The 14,759-nt window shown below is 41.1% G+C and overlaps 1 protein-coding gene across 1 annotated transcript in view; it reads right to left on the bottom strand.

The window, feature by feature from the left end:
* LOC146862282 (cystine/glutamate transporter-like) overlaps positions 1 to 14,759 on the bottom strand; it is a 682,155-nt gene that overhangs the window by 452,950 nt on the left and 214,446 nt on the right. The window lies entirely within an intron of this gene.

Genomic DNA, 14,759 nt, shown 5'->3' with positions numbered 1-14,759 from the left:
CTTATGTCTAGATACCTGACTCCTAGCACCTAGCCACTCTACACATTTTTAGTAGGGCAGTTTACCTTCGGAATAAAATCAATTAGGACTAACTGACCCCTTTTAAACCCTTTTTTCTGCCACATCACCCCATACTGGGCCCCTCACCCCCAAGCACCTTCGGCAGGAACAAAAGATCCACGACAAAGAGCCCCGATTTCGGGAGCCCGTCAAGGATTGCAGCGCCGACTTGACGAGGGGCAGTGCTCATATGATGAAGCATGACACCTAGCTTGCTGGGTGTGTGAGAGCACTAGTTCAACCAAGGGCAATTCCCCTTGTCTTTCCCTGATTGGTTTCTTTTATCACTGATCGGTTGAGATACACTCTCATCTGCTCCTTACACTTCTCTTCGCTACTGTACACGAGGAACTTTGTACCCTTTATTGTTGCTACTTCCTCCTCCCACCAGCCCATATGCAAATTAGCATAGCTGGGGGTGAAGCAAGTACCCATGGCAGTGCCCTGTAGTTGTTTATAGAACAGTTTGTCAAAAATAAACACATTATTTTCAAGGCACCATTCTGCCATACATATATATATAGGTTGCTTTCTTCGCCTGGTATCACTGCTGCACCATTCAAATGACGATAGCAGACCAAAATTCGGTGCAATATCTAATTTATTTGCAATAAATGCCCTGCACCACTGCCATGACACGTTTCGGGCAACAAAGTGCCCTTGATCACATGACACGCATGTGGAGTGCTTCCCCAAATTTAAAGTGACAGTGCATATGTATGGTTTCTCACGTCATAAGGCATAGATATAGAAAACATCTGCAATCTTTTTAAAAAGAGAAAAAGAGAATGTTTGCAATCCTTTAAATAATGCTAAATAAAATAGATGGCAATAAATAAATGTTATCAGCCATTCTATAGTATTAAAAACCGTATATATGGTAAAAACATTCAAAACAATTATAATATGTTTCAAACATTTAAAACCAAAACCCATAACACAAACCATATAAAATTTCATTTTTCGTCTAGTTCATAAATATGTGCAAAATAGCAGAAGGGAGATGTAAACAAAGTATTGACTCTTGATAATATTGCCCAAGTGGGCCATAATTGCCAATGTTTTCATGATTAAATTGGCCTAAAGTACATGTGCAAAAAACAGTGTTGATGATCCCCTATAGTAGTCACAGACGTGACATACTAAAGTGCAAATGTGTAAAAGAGTGGGAAGATATAAAAGAAATTATCAGGGAGGCAGCAGCTAAATGGATTTAAGATCTTATTTAAAAGCTCATTTAAAGGAATTAAATACAGTCACAGACATGTAAAAAAATCCTCACTTGAATTTAAGCCTTGGGGTATTTTGCTATCCAGTACTAAAATGTATTGTGTCTCCAGTTTACGGAGCAAAGCTTCCCGGTTGCCTCCTCGCTTTTGAGGAAGAATAGTATCTATGACAAAATATTTGAAATTATCCAACTTACTGTCATGATATTCTTTAAAATGTCTGGCTACCGGGTAAGTGACATCAATATTTGTAATGGCTCTCAAGTTCTGGAGTACTCGTTTATGTACCTGCTATTTCGTACTCCCTACATATTGCAGGTTACACGAGCCCTCCAGCGCATAAACTGCATATTCAGTTCTACAGTTGAGACTTTTAGTGATTTGTACTGGATTGGGTTTAAAAGGTGTAATATAATTTGTTTTATTAACCCCATATCTACACGCTTTGCATGTATTACAGCGTGTAAAGCCATTTTTAGGACTTAGCCAGGTTTTGGCCACCATTACTTACTTTTTACTAAGGAACTGCTCATCGACTGAGCCTTCCTAAAGGTTATACATGGTTACCGGGTGATCTGGTTGCTCAAAACTGAGTCACTTCTTACCAATGGCCAATCTTTATTCATGATTTTACGTATGGCTTTGTGTTGTAGGCTGTAAGTCAAGATCAATCTCGTAGAAGACTCATCATATGTGTTGGATGGTTTGTTGCGTACTGTGAGTGCTTTTGATTGACCAAGGATAGCAGTTTTTTTCATAGCAATATCAAGTATCTTTTCTGACTAGCCCCTGTCCAGGAACCTATTTTTGCTCTGCAATTGGGCTATCCTGCACTCATTGTCATTGCTGCACACTCTGCGGATACGAAGCATCTCCCCATAAGGGATGCTGTTAATCAAATGGGCAGGGTGATGGCTGGTGGCATGTAGAATTGTGTTTCCAGCAGTTACTTTTCTATGTAATCTTGTTTCCAACTTATTTTCTACGATGTATATTTCCACATCTAAAAAACACATGGTTTCTCTGCTCATTTGTGCAGTAAAACTTAGATTAAAATTGTTACAGTTAATATTCTTCACAAATCTCTGAGCATTTTCTTCTGTTCCCTTCCAGATCAAAAAAATGTCATCAATAAATCTATACCAACATAAAACCTGACTTGTTAAAATCTCCAAATATTCAGTTCTCAGGACCTGTTCCTCCCAGTACCCCATATAGAGACACGCATCTATATATATATCGATATTACCTACTGGCGACCGCTTATAGTTATAGTTAGGACCTATTATCCATTGGAAATCCGTAACATTCTATTTGGAATAACTTTGGCACTGGTTGACGAATCTTCGCAAAATTTTCAAAACCGTTGGGGCGCTCAGGTCCGCTCCTATCCTGAAAGTCTCGGGGTGATTCGTCAAGCGGGGGCTGAGAAAAAAGGGGGGTCCCAAAACGTGTTTTCCCCATGCAATTTTCCATAGGAACTGGTAATCACAGCTGCAGCCCGAACTGCTGAACAGAATTACACGACATTTGGCAGAGGTAGCCCTTGGTTCACACTCATGCCTTTTGGTTAAATGGTGTAAATGCGTTCAGTAGTTGCTGATAAAATCAAAAGCAAAATCATAGATATATCTGGGCGGAGCCTAACCACACATCTCATTATGCGATCTGATTGGCTGTCAGCACTTCATCCAAGAAGTGTTGGCAGCCATCTTGGGACCAATATACATGATAGCAAATCATTAAAAAGCATTGCAGTTAATAGAAGGTTTTAAGACTTTAGTTACGTTATAAATCATTTGTTGATGGTACCATACTCATTTTAGGAATTGTGGTGTGTTCTAAGGTGATTTTACCATGTGAAAAAGCCTTCTGCTGGGATATCATGAATCATGTTTGAGAGAAAACAATTTTCTCATGCTTTTCCCACAGAGGTTTGGAAGGTGATCTATAAGCTAAACTGAGAGCATAGTTTCTGTAAATTCACATTATCTTTCTCAGTCATGTGAGAATGAACTCTATCATTCTCAGTAAAACATGTACATCCAACAAGGGCAGAGACTGTCAATTGATTCCTTTGTGTTCAACTGCAGCTTCCCAGAGTGTTCTAAAGAACAACTAGAGCGCTAACTGTCCTACTTATGACAAACGTATGGCACACCTGAAGCCATCTTGATTGGAATAAAGTGGTAACTCTTAAAACATTTAATTTAAAAAGGAACAAAATGAGGGGGTTCATTTTTCCATAAAAAGTATGATTAGTGCAACAGAAAGAAAAATTAGGGCACATTTTGAGTGACTTCTCAAATCCTCTTCTATTTCATTAAAAAAATTCTGACATGCAGACTGAAACATACACTTTCAATACCAGCAGCAGACTTCCCTGGTGAGCAGTAGCTTTACTACAGTTATCTAATGAGCAACTAGAGTGCTAACATTCTGAACTTATGGCAAATGTGTGACACATCTGAATGCCTTCTTGATGGAATCAAAGTAAAAAACTGAAAGTATTTCCTACTGAGGAGACTGTAGTAAATGAGGAAATTAGGAAACTTCATAACAAATAAGTCTCCCAAGATGGCAACCAGAGACAAAAGAGCCCAAATGTAGCACAAATATCACCCAGATGTAGCCCAAGTATAGCCCAATGACAGAATGTTCCAGAGTGTTCTAAAGAACAACTAGAGTGCCGACAGTCTTACTTATGACAAAAGTATGGTACACATGAAGCCATCTTGATTGGAATAAAGTGGTAACACTTAAAACATTTAATTTGCAAAGAAACAAAATGAGGGGGTTCATTTTGCCATAGAAATAATTATGATTAGTGCTGCAGAAAGAAAAATTAGGGCACATTTTGACTTCTCAAATCCTCTTCTATTTCATTAAAAAATTGTGACAAGCAGACTGAAACATGGACTTTGAATACCAGCAACAGACTTCCCTGGTGAGCAGTAGCTTTACTACAGTGATCTAATGAGCAACTAGAGTGCTAACATTCAGAATTTATGGCAAATGTGTGACACATATGAATGCCTGCTGGAACCAAAGTAAACAAGCATTGAAAATGAAAAAGGTCTCGCCCTCGTTTAAGCTAAAGCAATTCTGTTTGTAATTAGGTGGCTTTTGAGCTTTGCTTTTATTAGTGTTTTTCAAACTTTCATGTACATAACATGCATATGTACGCATATATGTATATGTATGCATGCATTTATATTTGTATTTATATAGATATGCAGATTATATATATGTTTATATATGTATGTATATATATATATACATACATATATATAAATGCATATGCATATATATATGTGCATATGTGTGCGTGTAGGGAGGTAGAGAGAGGTAGAGGTGTAGAGGTAGAGAGGTAGAGAGGTAGAGGTAGAGAGTAGTAGAGAGAGAGGTGGAGAGTAGAGGATGAGTAATAGAGAGTAGAGAGTGAGTATTAGAGAGTAGTAGAGAGAGTAGCAGAGAGTGAGTAGTAGAGAGTAGTAGAGTGAGTAGAGTGAGTAGTAGAGAGTGAGAAGTTAAGAGTGAGTAGTAGAGCGTAGTAGAGCGGGAGTAGTAGAGAGTGAGTAGTATAGAGTAGTAGAGAGTGAGTAGTAGACTGAGTAGTAGAGAGTAGTAAAGAGTGAGTAGTAGAGAGTAGTAGAGAGTGAGTAGTAGAGAGTGAGTAGTAGAGTGAGTAGTAGAGAGTGAGTAGTAGAGATTAGTAGAGAGTAGTAGAGAGAGTCGTAGAGAGTGAGTAGTAGAGAGTAGTAGAGAGTGAGTAGTAGAGAGTTGTAGATAGTGAGTTGTAGAGAGTGAGTTGTAGAGAGAGAGTAGTAGAGAGTGAGTTGTAGAGAGAGAGTAGTAGAGAGTAGTAGAGTAGTAGAGACTGAGTAGTAGAGAGTGAGTAGTAGAGAGTAGTGGAGTAGTAGAGAGTGAGTCGTATAGAGTAGTAGAGAGTGAGTAGTAGAGAGAGTAGTAGAGTGAGAAGTAGAGAGAGTAGTAGAGAGTAGTAGAGTAGTAGAGAGTGAGTAGTAGAGAGTGAGTAGTAGAGTGAGTAGTAGAGAGTAGTAGAGAGTGAGTAGTAGAGAGTGAGTAGTAGAGAGTGAATAGTAGAGTGAGTAGTAGAGAGTGAGTATTAGAGATTAGTAGAGAGTAGTAGAGAGAGTAGTAAAGAGTGAGGAGTAGAGAGTAGTAGAGAGTAAGTAGTAGAGTTGTAGAGAGTGAGTTGTAGAGAGTGAGTTGTAGAGAGAGAGTAGTAGAGTAGTAGAGACTGAGTAGTAGAGAGTAGTTGGGAGCGTGTAGTAGACAGTGAGTAGTGGAGAGTGAGTAGTAGAGAGAGAGTAGTAGAGTAGTAGAGACTGAGTAGTAGAGAGTAGTTGAGAGCGAGTAGTAGACAGTGAGTAGTGGAGACTGAGTAGTAGAGAGTTGTAGAGAGTGAGTTGTAGAGAGAGAGTAGTAGAGAGTGAGTAGTAGAGAGTGAGTAGTAGAGAGAGAGTAGTAGAGAGTAGTAGAGTAGTAGAGACTGAGTAGTAGAGAGTGAGTAGTATAGAGTAGTGGAGTAGTAGAGAGTGAGTAGTAGAGAGTAGTAGAGAGTGAGTAGTAGAGAGTAGTAGAGAGTGAGTAGTAGAGAGTAGTAGAGAGTATGTAGTAGAGAGTGAGTAGTAGAGAGTGAGTAGTAGAGAGTGTAGTAGAGTGAGATATAGAGAGAGTAGTAGAGAGTAGTAGAGTAGTAGAGAGTGAGTAGTAGAGTGAGTAGTAGAGAGTAGTTGAGAGCAAGTAGTAGACAGTGAGTAGTGGAGAGTGAGTAGTAGAGAGTAGTAGAGAGCGAGTAGTATAGAGTGAGTAGTAGAGAGTGAGTAGTAGAGAGTAGAGAGAGAGTAGTAGAGAGCGAGTAGTAGAGAGTGAGTAGCAGAGAGAGAGTAGTAGAGAGTAGTAGAGAGTGAGTAGTAGAGAGTGAGTAGTAGCGTGAGTAGTAGAGAGTGAGAAGTAGAGATTAGTAGAGAGTAGTAGAGAGAGTAGTAGAGAGTGAGTTGTAGAGAGTAGTAGAGAGTGAGTTGTAGAGAGTGAGTTGTAGAGAGTGAGTTGTAGAGAGTGAGCAGTAGAGAGTGAGTAGTAGAGAGTAGTAGAGTAGTAGAGCCTGAGTAGTAGAGACTGAGCAGTAGAGAGTGAGTAGTAGAGAGTACTAGAGTGAGTAGTAGAGAGTGAGTAGTAGAGAGAGAGTAGTAGAGAGTGGTAGAGAGTGAGTAGTAGAGAGTGAGTAGTATAGAGTAGTGGAGTAGTAGAGAGTGAGTAGTAGAGAGTAGTAGAGAGTGAGTAGTAGAGAGTAGTAGAGAGTAGTTGAGAGCAAGTAGCAGACAGTGAGTAGTGGAGAGTGAGTAGTAGAGAGAGAGTAGTAGAGAGTAGTAGAGTAGTAGAGACTGAGTAGTTGAGAGTGAGTAGTAGACAGTGAGTAGTGGAGACTGAGTAGTAGAGAGTTGTCGAGAGTGAGTTGTAGAGAGAGAGTAGTAGAGAGTGAGTAGTAGAGAGTAGTAGAGAGTGAGTAGTAGAGAGAGAGTAGTAGAGAGTAGTAGAGTAGTAGAGACTGAGTAGTAGAGAGTGAGTAGTATAGAGTAGTGCAGTAGTAGAGAGTGAGTAGTAGAGAGTAGTAGAGAGTGAGTAGTAGAGAGTAGTAGAGAGTGAGTAGTAGAGAGTATGTAGTAGAGAGTGAGTAGTAGAGAGTGAGTAGTAGAGAGTGTAGTAGAGTGAGAAGTAGAGAGAGTAGTAGAGAGTAGCAGAGTAGTAGAGAGTGAGTAGTAGAGAGTGAGTAGTAGAGAGTAGTAGAGTAGTAGAGACTGAGTAGTAGAGAGTGAGTAGTAGAGAGTGAGTAGTAGAGAGTGAGTAGTAGAGTGAGTAGTAGAGAGTGAGTAGTAGAGATTAGTAGAGAGTAGTAGAGAGTAGTAGAGAGAGTAGTAGAGAGTGAGTTGTAGAGAGTAGTAGAGAGTGAGTTGTAGAGAGTGAGTTGTAGAGAGTGAATTGTAGAGAGTGAGTAGTAGAGAGTGAGTAGTAGAGAGTAGTAGAGTAGTAGAGACTGAGTAGTAGAGAGAGAGTAGTAGAGAGTGAGTTTTAGCCTAGTAGAGAGTGAGTGGTAGAGAGAAGTAGAGAGTAGTAGAGTGAGTAGTAGAGAGTAAGTAGTAGAGAGAGTAGTAGATGGTAGTAGAGTAGTAGAGAGTGAGTAGTAGAGAGTGAGTAGAAGAGAGTAGTAGACAGGGAGTAGTAGAGAGTGAGTAGTGGAGAGAGAGTAGTAGAGAGCGAGTAGCAGAGAGCGAGTAGTAGAGAGTGAGTAGGAGAGAGAGTAGTAGAGAGTCGTAGAGAGTGAGTAGTAGAGTAGTAGAAAGTGAGTGGTAGAGAGTAGTAGAGAGTAGTAGAGTGAGTAGTAGTGAGTAGTAGAGAGTGAGTAGTAGAGAGTAGTAGTTGAGAGTAGTAGTTGAGAGTAGTAGAGACTAGTAGAGAGTAGTAGAGAGTGAGCAGTAGAGAGTAGTAGCGAATGAGTAGTAGAGAGTGAGTAGTAGAGAAAGAGTAGTAGAGAGTGAGTAGTAGAGAGTAAGTAGTAGAGAGTAGTAGAGTAGTAGAGAGTGAGTAGTAGAGTGAGTAGTAGAGAGTGAGTATTAGAGAGAGAGTAGCAGAGAGAGAGTAGCAGAGAGAGAGTAGCAGAGAGTAGTAGAGAGTGAGTAGTAGAGAGTAGTAGAGAGTGAGTAGTAGAGAGTAGTAGAGTAGTAGAGACTGAGTAGTAGAGAGTGAGTAGTATAGAGTAGTGGAGTAGTAGAGAGTGAGTAGTAGAGAGTAGTAGAGAGTGAGTAGTAGAGAGTAGTAGAGAGTGAGTAGTAGAGAGTGGTAGAGAGTATGTAGTAGAGAGTGAGTAGTGGAGAGTGAGTAGTAGAGAGTACTAGAGTGAGTAGTAGAGAGTGAGTAGTAGAGAGAGAGTAGAAGAGAGTGAGTAGTAGCCTAGTAGAGAGTGAGTGGTAGAGAGAAGTAGAGAGTAGTAGAGTGAGTAGTAGAGAGTAAGTAGTAGAGAGAGTAGTAGATGGTAGTAGAGTAGTAGAGAGTGAGTAGTAGAGAGTGAGTAGTAGAGAGTAGTAGACAGTGAGTAGTAGAGAGTGAGTAGTGGAGAGAGAGTAGTAGAGAGCGAGTAGTAGAGAGTGAGTAGTAGAGAGTGAGTAGTAGAGAGTGAGTAGGAGAGAGAGTAGGAGAGAGTCGTAGAGAGTGAGTAGTAGAGTAGTAGAAAGTGAGTGGTAGAGAGTAGTAGAGAGTAGTAGAGTGAGTAGTAGTGAGTAGTAGAGAGTGAGTAGTAGAGAGTAGTAGTTGAGAGTAGTAGTTGAGAGTAGTAGAGACTAGTAGAGAGTAGTAGAGAGTGAGTAGTAGAGAGTAGTAGCGAATGAGTAGTAGAGAGTGAGTAGTAGAGAAAGAGTAGTAGAGAGTGAGTAGTAGAGAGTAAATAGTAGAGAGTAGTAGAGTAGTAGAGAGTAGTAGAGTAGTAGAGTGAGTAGTAGAGAGTGAGTAGTAGAGAGAGAGTAGCAGAGAGAGAGTAGCAGAGAGTAGTAGAGAGTGAGTAGTAGAGAGTAGTAGAGAGTGAGTAGTAGAGAGTAGTAGAGTAGTAGAGACTTAGTAGAGAGTGAGTAGTATAGAGTAGTGGAGTAGTAGAGAGTGAGTAGTAGAGAGTAGTAGAGAGTGAGTAGTAGAGAGTGAGTAGTGGAGAGTGAGTAGTAGAGAGTAGTAGAGAGCGAGTAGTATAGAGTGAGTAGTAGAGAGTGAGTAGTAGAGAGGAGTAGAGAGAGAGTAGTAGAGAGTGAGTAGTAGAGAGTGAGTAGCAGAGAGAGAGTAGTAGAGAGTAGTAGAGAGTGAGTAGTAGAGAGTGAGTAGTAGTGATTAGTAGAGAGTAGTAGAGAGTGAGTTGTAGAGAGTAGTAGAGAGTGATTAGTAGAGAGTGAGTTGTAGAGAGTGAGTAGTAGAGAGTGATTAGTAGAGAGTAGTAGAGTAGTAGAGACTGAGTAGTAGAGAGTGAGTAGTAGAGAGTGAGTAGTAGAGAGTACTAGAGTGAGTAGTAGACGGTGAGTAGTAGAGAGAGAGTAGTAGAGAGTGAGTAGTAGCCTAGTAGAGAGTGAGTGATAGAGAGAAGTAGAGAGTAGTAGAGTGAGTAGTAGAGAGTAAGTAGTAGAGAGAGTAGTAGATGGTAGTAGAGTAGTAGAGAGTGAGTAGTAGAGAGTGAGTAGTAGAGAGTAGTAGACAGTGAGTAGTAGAGAGTGAGTAGTGGAGAGAGAGTAGTAGAGAGCGAGTAGTAGAGAGTGAGTAGTAGAGAGTGAGTAGTAGAGAGTGAGTAGGAGAGAGAGTAGGAGAGAGTCGTAGAGAGTGAGTAGTAGAGTAGTAGAAAGTGAGTGGTAGAGAGTAGTAGAGAGTAGTAGAGTGAGTAGTAGTGAGTAGTAGAGAGTGAGTAGTAGAGAGTAGTAGTTGAGAGTAGTAGTTGAGAGTAGTAGAGACTAGTAGAGAGTAGTAGAGAGTGAGTAGTAGAGAGTAGTAGCGAATGAGTAGTAGAGAGTGAGTAGTAGAGAAAGAGTAGTAGAGAGTGAGTAGTAGAGAGTAAGTAGTAGAGAGTAGTAGAGTAGTAGAGAGTAGTAGAGTAGTAGAGTGAGTAGTAGAGAGTGAGTAGTAGAGAGAGAGTAGCAGAGAGAGAGTAGCAGAGAGTAGTAGAGAGTGAGTAGTAGAGAGTAGTAGAGAGTGAGTAGGAGAGAGTAGTAGAGTAGTAGAGACTTAGTAGAGAGTGAGTAGTATAGAGTAGTGGAGTAGTAGAGAGTGAGTAGTAGAGAGTAGTAGAGAGTGAGTAGTAGAGAGTGAGTAGTGGAGAGTGAGTAGTAGAGAGTAGTAGAGAGCGAGTAGTATAGAGTGAGTAGTAGAGAGTGAGTAGTAGAGAGGAGTAGAGAGAGAGTAGTAGAGAGTGAGTAGTAGAGAGTGAGTAGCAGAGAGAGAGTAGTAGAGAGTAGTAGAGAGTGAGTAGTAGAGAGTGAGTAGTAGTGATTAGTAGAGAGTAGTAGAGAGTGAGTTGTAGAGAGTAGTAGAGAGTGAGTTGTAGAGAGTGAGTTGTAGAGAGTGAGTAGTAGAGAGTGATTAGTAGAGAGTAGTAGAGTAGTAGAGACTGAGTAGTAGAGAGTGAGTAGTAGAGAGTGAGTAGTAGAGAGTACTAGAGTGAGTAGTAGACAGTGAGTAGTAGAGAGAGAGTAGTAGAGAGTGAGTAGTAGCCTAGTAGAGAGTGAGTGATAGAGAGAAGTAGAGAGTAGTAGAGTGAGTAGTAGAGAGTAAGTAGTAGAGAGAGTAGTAGATGGTAGTAGAGTAGTAGAGAGTGAGTAGTAGAGAGTGAGTAGTAGAGAGTAGTAGACAGCGAGTAGTATAGAGTGAGTAGTGGAGAGAGAGTAGTAGAGAGCGAGTAGTAGAGAGTGAGTAGTAGAGAGTGAGTAGTAGAGAGTGAGTAGGAGAGAGAGTAGTAGAGAGTCATAGAGAGTGAGTAGTAGAGTAGTAGAAAGTGAGTGGTAGAGAGTAGTAGAGAGTAGTAGAGTGAGTAGTAGTGAGTAGTAGAGAGTGAGTAGTAGTAGAGACTAGTAGAGAGTAGTAGAGAGTGAGCAGTAGAGAGTAGTAGCGAATGAGTAGTAGAGAGTGAGTAGTAGAGAAAGAGTAGTAGGGAGTGAGTAGTAGAGAGTGAATAGTAGAGATTAGTAGAGAGTGAGTAGTAGAGAGTAGTAGAGTAAGTAGTAGAGAGTGAGTAGTAGAGAGTGAGTAGTAGAGAGTAAGTAGTAGAGAGTAGTAGAGTAGTAGAGAGTGAGTAGTAGAGTGAGTAGTAGAGAGTGAGTATTAGAGAGAGAGTAGCAGAGAGAGAGTAGCAGAGAGTAGTAGAGAGTAAGTAGTAGAGTAGTGGAGAGTAGTCAGTCAGTGTCAGTCTGTGTTATTCAGTGTCAGTCAGGCAGTCAGTGTCAGTCGGTGTCAGTCAGTCAGTGTCAGTCAGTCAGTCAGTCAGTGTCATTGTCTGTCAGTCAGTCAGTCAGTCAGTCAGTCAGTGTCAGTCAATCAGTGTCAGTCAGTGTCAGTCAATGAGTGTCAGTCAGTGTCAGTCAGTCAGTGTCAGTCAATCAGTGTCAGTCAATCAGTCAGTCAGTGTGAGTCAGTCAGTGTCAGTCAATCAGTGTCATGGAGTAGATGTGATTTGACAGCATTTACAAACAATTTTCCAAAGTAAAAAGACAAGCCAATGCAGTAGTATCCACAAGTAGAGAGGTTTATAAACATTTTGAAGCTGTTGTGGATTGATTTGAATATATTCTTTGACATTGTGGGGCCAGCTGATTTATGGCCAGAATGAAAAAGACCGTGTTACAATGGCAGAAGGGAGAACCAAAAAGGGATAAAGGGACGATTGCACAATCACCAGTGGTAATGGAGGAATATGAAGTGGTTATTCCGTTTTTGAAATGGAGAATACCTCAGAAAGCCAAAGATTGGTTAAAAGTTAAAAGAACCACACAAGTGCTGAATCGGTCAGTCCATGAATACCTATGAGAGGTTCCTGCAGGTGTTTCAACAGTATGGTGGATTTGAATATCCTGAGGCAAAGGATAGGGGGATTTGTGTGTCCAATTTGTATTAGGATTGAAGCCTGAAATCAGAGTCCACATCATGCAAAATTTGATCTGTTGGAAAAATAAGTCCTTAGACAAAATCCTGCATTAAGCACAATATTTCAGTGATGAATTGGACATGAAGTAGGGAAAAATTCATGCTGCACTCCCTATGTTTTAGCAAGTGCCCGCGGAAGATAGGCTGTGCCACAGAAGAAAGGTCTTCATTTGGACACCAAGTGCAGTATAATTGTTTCTGCAGCCTGGTGAAAAGGGTGCCCTCGGAGGAAGGGATGTGCCTTGGGCTTCTAAGTTGTTTTGGAGACATGTAGTGTGGCTGTTGTTTTATGGAGGCGTCTACCTGCCTGGCTGGGCGGCGTCCCTATTCCAGTGGCCCTGTGCTCGCTTGCGTACCTTCTGCCCATGTCCTGATGAGGCATGATTGAATTGGCTAAAACGCGTCAACTTCATGAATTGCAGGAGTCTGACTGATTATAAGTTATATATAGTAGAGTGAGTAGTAGAGAGTGAGTATTAGAGAGAGAGTAGCAGAGAGAGAGTAGCAGAGAGTAGTAGAGAGTGAGTAGTAGACAGTAGTAGAGAGTGAGTAGTAGAGAGTAGTGGAGTAGTAGAGAGTGAGTAGTAGAGAGTAGTAGAGAGTGAGTAGTAGAGAGTAGTAGAGAGTGAGTAGTAGAGAGTGATAGAGAGTATGTAGTAGAGAGTGAGTAGTAGAGAGTGAGTAGTAGAGAGTACTAGAGTGAGTAGTAGAGAGTGAGTAGTAGAGAGAGAGTAGTAGAGAGTGAGTAGTAGCCTAGTAGAGAGTGAGTGGTAGAGAGAAGTAGAGAGTAGTAGAGTGAGTAGTAGAGAGTAAGTAGTAGAGAGTGTAGTAGATGGTAGTAGACTAGTAGAGAGTGAGTAGTAGAGAGTGAGTAGTAGAGAGTAGTAGACAGCGAGTAGTAGAGAGTGAGTAGTGGAGAGAGAGTAGTAGAGAGCGAGTAGTAGAGAGTGAGTAGGAGAGAGAGTAGTAGAGAGTCATAGAGAGTGAGTAGTAGAGTAGTATGAAGTGAGTGGTAGAGAGTAGTAGAGAGTAGTAGAGTGAGTAGTAGTGAGTAGTAGAGAGTGAGTAGTAGTTGAGAGTAGTAGTTGAGAGTAGTAGAGACTAGTAGAGAGTAGTAGAGAGTGAGTAGTAGAGAGTAGTAGCGAATGAGTAGTAAAGAGTGAGTAGTAGAGAAAGAGTAGTAGGGAGTGAGTAGTAGAGAGTGAATAGTAGAGATTAGTAGAGAGTGAGTAGTAGAGAGTGAGTAGTAGAGAGTGAGTATTAGAGAGTAAGTAGTAGAGAGTAGTAGAGTAGTAGAGAGTGAGTAGTAGAGTGAGTAGTAGAGAGTGAGTATTAGAGAGAGAGTAGCAGAGAGAGAGTAGCAGAGAGTAGTAGAGAGTGAGTAGTAGAGTAGTAGAGAGTAGTCAGTCAGTGTCAGTCTGTGTTAGTCAGTGTCAGTCAGGCAGTCAGTGTCAGTCGGTGTCAGTCAGTCAGTGTCAGTCAGTCAGTGTCATTGTCTGTCAGTCAGTCAGTCAGTCAGTGTCAGTCAATCAGTGTCAGTCAGTGTCAGTCAATGAGTGTCAGTCAGTGTCAGTCAGTCAGTGTCAGTCAATCAGTGTCAGTCAATCAGTCAGTCAGTGTGAGTCAGTCAGTGTCAGTCAATCAGTGTCATGGAGTAGATGTGATTTGACAGCATTTACAAACAATTTTCCAAAGTAAAGAGACGAGCCAATGCAGTAGTATGCACAAGTAGAGAGGTTTATAAACATTTTGAAGCTGTTGTGGATTGATTTGAATATATTCTTTGACATTGTGGGGCCAGCTGATTTATGGCCAGAATGAAAAAGACCGTGTTACAATGGCAGAAGGGAGAACCAAAAAGGGATAAAGGGGCGATTGCACAATCACCAGTGGTAATGGAGGAATATGAAGTGGTTATTCCGTTTTTGAAATGGAGAATACCTCAGAAAGCCAAAGATTGGTTAAAAGTTAAAAGAACCACACAAGTGCTGAATAGGACAGTCCATGAATACATATGAGAGGTTCCTGCAGGTGTTTCAACAGTATGGTGGATTTGAATATCCTGAGGCAAAGGATAGGGGGATTTGTGTGTCCAATTTGTATTAGGATTGAAGCCTGAAATCAGAGTCCACATCATGCAAAATTTGATCTGTTGGAAAAATAAGTCCTTAGACAAAATCCTGCATTAAGCACAATATTTCAGTGATGAATTGGACATGAAGTAGGGAAAAATTCATGCTGCACTCCCTATGTTTTAGCAAGTGCCCGCGGAAGATAGGCTGTGCCACAGAAGTAAGGTCTTCATTTGGACACCAAGTGCAGTATAATTGTTTCTGCAGCCTGGTGAAAAGGGTGCCCTCGGAGGAAGGGATGTGCCTTGGGCTTCTAAGTTGTTTTGGAGACATGTAGTGTGGCTGTTGTTATGGAGGCGTCTACCTGCCTGGCTGGGCGGCGTCCCTATTCCAGTGGCCCTGTGCTCGCTTGCGTACCTTCTGCCCATGTCCTGATGAGGCATGATTGAATTGGCTGAAATGCGTCAACTTCATGAATTGCAGGAGTCTGACTGATTATAAGTTATATACAAAACATCTGGATACACAGTTTTCTGGACTGTGTGGAGGTCGAAAGTTACCCTCCTATGTGTGTACGGGACTATTTCCCACACGAATTGCGTACAAATTTGTTGTTTTTTTTCACACCCGTCATTAGGCTGTAGGGGTACAAAGGAACCTTGAAATATTGATGATTTCTGCATCACTGTTATTGATATCTGCTGGATGTGTT

This window comes from Triturus cristatus, chromosome 2_2 (genome assembly GCF_964204655.1).
Source record: "Triturus cristatus chromosome 2_2, aTriCri1.1, whole genome shotgun sequence".
In the NCBI taxonomy this organism is placed as follows: domain Eukaryota; kingdom Metazoa; phylum Chordata; class Amphibia; order Caudata; family Salamandridae; genus Triturus; species Triturus cristatus.
This window is presented reverse-complemented; position numbering and strand designations above follow the sequence as displayed.